This window comes from Pezoporus flaviventris, unplaced genomic scaffold, assembly GCF_033815535.1.
Source record: "Pezoporus flaviventris isolate CSIRO_AGI_PZ_B2104156 unplaced genomic scaffold, CSIRO_AGI_Pfla_v1 ptg000001l, whole genome shotgun sequence".
In the NCBI taxonomy this organism is placed as follows: Eukaryota; Metazoa; Chordata; class Aves; order Psittaciformes; family Psittacidae; genus Pezoporus; species Pezoporus flaviventris.
The window spans coordinates 63,060,611-63,067,441 of record NW_026892549.1 but is presented as its reverse complement, the minus strand read 5'-3'; the positions used below and the strand labels follow the sequence as shown (position 1 = coordinate 63,067,441).

General features: G+C 38.3%; 1 protein-coding gene across 1 annotated transcript in view; it reads left to right on the top strand.

Annotated features, from left to right (window-relative positions):
* Window positions 1-1,727: 1,727 nt before the first annotated feature.
* The window catches only part of ODF2L (outer dense fiber of sperm tails 2 like), a 44,262-nt gene continuing 39,158 nt past the window's right edge, over window positions 1,728-6,831 (top strand). The window contains exons 1-2 of the mRNA XM_061462204.1: window positions 1,728-2,898; window positions 4,181-4,314. The gene's annotated coding sequence lies outside the window, so the exon portion shown is untranslated. The remainder of the gene's footprint in view (window positions 2,899-4,180; window positions 4,315-6,831) is intronic.

Sequence of the window (6,831 nt, the reverse complement as noted above, 5' to 3'; positions counted from 1 at the left end):
TTGGTGGTGCCCGCCGCGGCTGGAATCGTCTGACAAGTGTCCTCTGAGGGTACAAGGTCCAGCCTCCCGCCCTCGGCCCCCATTTCTTGAGTCCAGTTTTGTAAGTCAACCCTTGTCTTCATGAAGCACAGTGTTCACGGGTGAAAATGTCAGCTGGGGAAGAGTTGTTAAGTTCAGGAAAAAGGTGTTTATTAAAAGAGCTTGTTTCGATAAATGTGAGTTGAGACACAACTGTGATAGCGCACCAAAGCATCACAAAGGGAGTATCTGAAAATACGTTGAGTTTAGGAACTTAATACCAGCAAACGACCAGATTAGAACAAAATAGTCCCTAATATTAATAATTTCCATTATTTTAACGTCTCTCATGATAATTTGCAAATGCCCAAGAGGAAAAGAATGGACCTACCTGGAGAAGAGAAGCTGCATGGAGACCTGAGAGCAACTTCCAGTGTCTGAAGGGGGCTACAAGGATGCTGGGGACTCTTCATCACGGACTGTAGTGATAGGACAAGGGGTGACGGGTTCAAACTGAAACAGGGAAAGTTCAGGTTAGATTTAAGGCAGAAGTTCTTCCCTGTAAGGGTGCTGGGCACTGGAATGGGTTGCCCAAGGAAGCTGTGAATGCTCCATCCCTGGCAGTGTTCAAGGCCAGGCCAAGTCTTGGGTGACTTGGTTTAGTGCAAGGTGTCCCTGCCCATGGCAGGGGGTTGGTCCTTTCCAACCGAAACCATTCTATGAATCTACGATTCTATGACCTTTCACCTGGCCTAGCAATTAGAGACCACATTTATAATGTGGCGTCATTGGCAACAAACTAATATATTCCCACTTTGAAAATGATCCTGGTTGTTTACCTCATAATCCAAATAATAAGTACTGTTTGGCTAAATTTGATAAAGTCAGAGGAAATCCTAGAGCATTATGACAAGAAAGGAATTCCAGTAAAAGGAAGTAACTGTAACAATCAAAGCAATATTGCTTATATGCTGGTTAGATTCCAGGAATTAAAACCAACACAAAACCAGACTGTGTAAAGTTCCCATTGTACCCTTAGTACTGATAAGGAGAGGGCCTGAAAGCTATTGTGTATACGTGTTTGCTTTGCTCAAATATGTTTCACCTTTTTTAGGTTTTATTGTCTCACTTATGTGTGGATGTAAGTGCTTATATATGAAAACTATATAGCAAGTTTCCATTGCTTAAAATGAGTTTTACTGGTATATAAAAATCTTACAAGTCCCTCTTGTAATGCTCGGTGCTATATGGTCTATAAAAGCTGATTATGATTTCTTATGATATCAGTGTAGGACATGTGAAGAGACAGCAACATCGAAGATTTTAAATGTGGACACACAGATGCAATTAGATCACTTCATAGCTTTCATTGGTGCTAAGCATCAGGAGTTCCCATTGATGGAGTTCCAAAAAAGAGATGCCAAACAACTGAGGGCAGCAGTACCTGACCATGAGGTAGAAGCACCGCTTCAGGTTAAGATCTGTACCCCAATAATGTCTTGGGAGAGGGATATCATAAGAGTGGAATTGACAGCAACCAACACGGTCTAGCTCTTCCCAAGACAAAATACTGGTGGTTCTTCCCTGAAGAGCCCTGTTGCTGCCCATGACATGTGAGCCTCACCTGCAAGAGAGGGATGTGTTGCTTTCTATGGTTATATTGACTGACAGCCTTGACACTCCACTTTTTACTTCAGCAAATGGCTCGATACCTCTCCTTTCTAGCATAACCTGGATGGAAGAGGAAGAAGACTCCCATCGTTTAAGCTCCCATGGATTAGAATATTCTTGTAGGATTTGGAATATCTACTTTTAATTGCTGCTTTCCTAAGGAGCCCTAAACAAAACAGTACTATTTCTTAGGAAAATGCCTGAAGTAGATGGTTCTTCTGCCTTTAGCAGATGGGCTGTTTGGCATAAGTGGGGCATCAGATGTGTTTTTTCAGTTCCCACTTTTTACATCCTTCCTGTTTTAATGAAAGTTTAAGCAGTCAGAATGTGAGTGAGAGGGAGAAAACAACTCTTCAGGCGAATAGTTGCTACACTTATCTAAGAGGAAGATGTGTTTTAATGTATGTTTATGAATTTCATCTAAAAACCCAGTTTGGAACGTTTTTCCCTATTTAATCCTATAACATAAAAATAAATCCTGTTGTTGGATCACAACCTTCAACTACATGCTTGAGTCCCACAGTATTCCACTGCTCTTAAAACACTTCCAAGTTACTCCCTTTCTTGAAATTCTCTTTGTCCACATCCTGTAGGCCTATAACATAGTGTTCAGGGGAAGCTAGATTTTGTTATTGTTGTTATTTTTGCATCCTAGAAGGAACATACATTCAGGTGTTAAGAGCTGAACCTTGAAGATTCTTGCGGTCATTTGAAGAGATTACCACATGCAGGCTCTCTGCCCTGTCTTTAGTGGAAGCTTCAATACCTGGTTCTAGCAGGAAATGACGGTTCCTTTCTACGGCTGCTGTTCAGAGCTAGAAGCATTGTCAGGGTTTTGAGTTCAGGATAAACTGATACACTTGGTTCAGGTAAAGAGAGACGTACCTAGCATGTGGGCTTAGTTACAAGCTAGATACTGACCTAGAGAGCTCTGCAGGTCTATTCAAAGATCCCGTAGCTCTTTCTGATAAAATCAGCTGCAAACAGCCGAGGAGTCAGCATGTTTACTGCTGCTACCTGTGCTGGAGGAGCAGTAGCTTCCTTCAGAAGTGTAGGGTAAACAGCAGGGCTGGTCATATGTAAAAGTGCTGAAGTATAAGCCATGTGAGAATCTACAGAATTGTCTCAGGCTGAAAAAGAAATTGAAGCATGCCATGTCCTCTCATCTCTGATGATTATGAAAAAAGTTGGTGACCAGTGCACCAGCAGGTATGATGAACACCATACTTTGCCTACTGCCTGATCTGCAGCCTTGCTTATAACATGTCCAAATAGAAGAAATAACCTTTTACAGCATGATACTGTTGGATATAAACAGACCCTGGAACATCCCTGTAGAATTTACATAAAAAGCTTCAATACTGTCACTTGGTAATTATTTGAGTGAGGGCTTTGAGGATTTCTGATTACAATTTCTTGAAGTGGGAGACAAATAAGACCAGTGGTTAGAATCACTGTAGTTTTAGCCTTTTATATCTCTCTAGATCATCATATTTGTCTACCTAAGTCTTGGTCATGTAGCTGTAAAGCTTTGCAGCGAAGTATTACATTGGAATACACTGTAAAATAGGGTAGGAAGCTTGAGATCTGTAGGTTGAACGACTAGATGCTGCAGCACAGTTGCTGTTATTAAATCTGCTAACTTTGCTTCTGTGTCAGACTTATCAGTAAAGAAATGCATCTTAAGGTTTTTATTTCTTGTCATTAGACTTTTCTTGAGAAGCTTTATGATAATCAAGAGTATTGAACATATGTGGAATCTTGAGGATTTTTTTAAGGTCAATTTCCAGAAACATTGTAAGCCTGGCACAATTTAGTATGGTTCAGGATGGCTTGATAGATAGCATCCATATTTGTTGACCTTGAAATTAAAGCGCGCTTTAATTTTAAGGAATGTATGATTGCTTTAAATTATTTGAATTTTAAAACAATCCTTTGACTACCACATGCCAATATGTAGTGTATCTACTGGGAGGGCTTCCAGTATTCTTTCCTTGATGCTAACCAGTGTTGGACCACATCCTTAAAGACTTATGCTTACAAAAAAAGCTAAACAAAATTATATAAATATAAAGCTTTATAGTTTAATGAATAAAATACTTATATAGAGAGAATAATAGCTTTTAACTTAAATGCTTCCAAGCTGACTCCCAGAACTGCTTTCTGACTGTATGAGAAAGTAGCGTTTAAACCAAAGGCTTCGGAGTAAAAGATTTAATGAAGACAGAAACAACCCCCAAAATGTCTCCATAAGTCAGTTTATATCATTGTGAAAACACATTAAAATTAGTAAACACATTTCTGTAGCATGTATAATCCCAATAATGTAGTATCTATGTTGGAATTCATATATATTTAGTTCTATAATACATTGAGCTGTATGGGTCCCATCTTGTGTCACTGTATGTCTACACTATTCCCCATTCATTATTATCTAGCTGCAGCATATATTGGCATAATTTTTATGTATTTATGTAATCTTTTAATGCAGATAAGCAGCAGAAATTGAAGTCTTCTGGCAGTTTATTACCAGTCACAGCTCTTCAGAACTCCAACTAATACTTTGAAGAATAACAGCAATTCTGGAACCAGAGTTTCAAAATAAATGTGCATGAAAATCTGAAGGTAAGTTTGATTTAACCTTTATTAATGTAGTGAAAAGACATATAAAAATAAAATGAGAAGAATGTGTCACTTAAAATGAACATTATTAAATTATAACTCTATTTAATAGTCAAAGCTTGTTCTATTGAAATAGGTAAATGCGTTTGTTTGTGTGTCAGTGTATAACTTCTGTGCCAACATTAACAACTGTGAGCTTAGCTTGATAATAACCAGGCAAAGATTATAAAATCAGTAGTGCCAGCTGCCTGGCCTGTGTACAATCAGGCTTTCATGAAAAATCTGGGGCCTGGATTTGACAGAACCAGAAAACAGCTGTTCTCAAAAGCAGCTTCCGCTCAAAAACTACAGCTATCCCAGTGAGAATTAATGCTCCTTTTCACTTAGTGCACTCTTCTACTGGTCCTTACGGCAGCTGTTGCTGTGCTTCCCTTAAACACTTCAACAAGGGTTGTACTACAACTGCAGGCAGCAACTGGCAAAAGAGTCAGTTGGCAAAAGTCATGACATTTCAGGGAACTGGACTAGGTAAATCATGTTCTTTTCGTGGTCTTTGTCCTTTTAGTGTCATACTTCCTGGAGCCACAGCAGGTTAGTTTGATACCCAGGCAGGATCATAATTTGGTCCCACACCACAGCTATCTATCTTAGAAGAAGCTGTTTATCTTACACTTGGAAGAAGATTCTATGGAAAATTCTATAGGCTATAACTTCCCTTAGGGAAATACAAATTGAAGTCTTGGGATAAACTGCAATAACAGTTTAGTGGCTGGACGTGTATTTGCAGCTCTTCACTTCCCTGCTGATGACTGCAATAAAGTCACTTTATCACATGGTACTACATTCTCTTTACAAGTGGCATAGGAATAATCAAACTTATCTTCTCAATGGAACACCATGAGGTCTGTATAGGAGGCTGGAGGCTTAGGTTATTTTGAGAGCATTAGGAAGAACATATTGAGGAACAAAGCTTATACAGTTTTGACTTTAACTATCACATCTTTTCAGGCCAGTCTGAACTGGCATGTGGCAGTTGTGTCAGTGATTGGGACCCCAGTCCACATAGCTTTTGAGCATACATACTGTTGGTGTAAACATAATCATTGAAGTCAGTCAGTCTTACCCTGTCATTTTGCTTGCCATGAAAGAGCAAATTGTGTTTTCCCCACTTTGGGGAAGTGCAGAATCCTGTGTTACTTGAACAGAGTCCTTCAGTTTTTACCATAGCACAGGCACTGTAAACTGAAGTTCCTAATTAAAATAAATCTTCATGCTCTTATAGTAAAAACCAGCCGTAAGTGCTAAATTCAACCTTCAACTATTCGTATTTGATTGTACTTTTAAATATACATTTATATGAAAGTCAGAACATCCCGGACAGCAATGACTTGATCTAAACTGTTCTTTAGAGCGTTTGGGAAAACTGTAAGTTTTGTTGGAGCCCACTAGGTGTCATTGCCTACATACTATAGACTACTGCAGTCCTGCTTGCTAGGCAAGGTAGGACTGGGGGTCTTCAGAGTAATGGATGAATAATGGATGGAGATAGGCTATAGCCTATCTGTCATACTTTTAAGTGACCCTAGAAAATAGTTCCAGGAACAATGCTGCAACCCATTTATTCTGATTCTATGTATGATGTAGTTTCTACCAATTCATACACAGCAGAAATACTTAGGGAATAAGAAGATGCATCAGGAGCAAATGAAAGGAAATATTTCTGAATAAATGGACATTTGGTGACCTAAAATCTGTTAGAGGGAACCTATATCAGCAAATAATGCTTTGATTTCTGACTCTTCTCCAAAGGCGTCTCTCTCTTCTAAAATGTGACAGCTATTCTGGCCTTGATAGGGACTAAAATTACAATGTTGTTATTGTTTGGGGAAATGGAATTTTAGATCTGAAAACGTATACAGTAGTAAAGTTCATTAAGAGATGAACATAGGAACATTTTCCATGTGCTCATTTGCATTTACTCTGCAACTCTCATTCTAGAAATATTTATATACTCAACTCTTCTACACACCTATAGGTAGACATATTTCAGTATTAAAAATAAAATAATCAGCTTGGAGATACATATTTTAAAATATTTTTTGAAAAATAGACAGCCTTGAGGTACATATTTTTGTTCTCAGCTCAAAAAACCTAACTGAAATCATGCGGAATTCATTGGAAAATAGGAAGTCGTTGCACTAACTGAAGGTATTTCTGATCTCTTTACCACCTTGCCTTACTTGATTGTTATGTGGAGAATAAGAATAAGGGAAGTCTCATATTCCTTTGCCTTCTTTATTTAAGAAAAAAAGCCACATTACATTGGAAGAATATTGCAACAGAAGAGTTAAATATTTTTATCACCTAGAAACAAATGAGAGTATACATATTATACTTTACTATATTTCCGAGTACATGCTTTCATGTTTAACATTTAATCAGTGTACAGGTACTTGAATATGAGATACTTTTGAACATTTACATCTATAAGCCTATCAGAACAGACAAATACATCTGCTG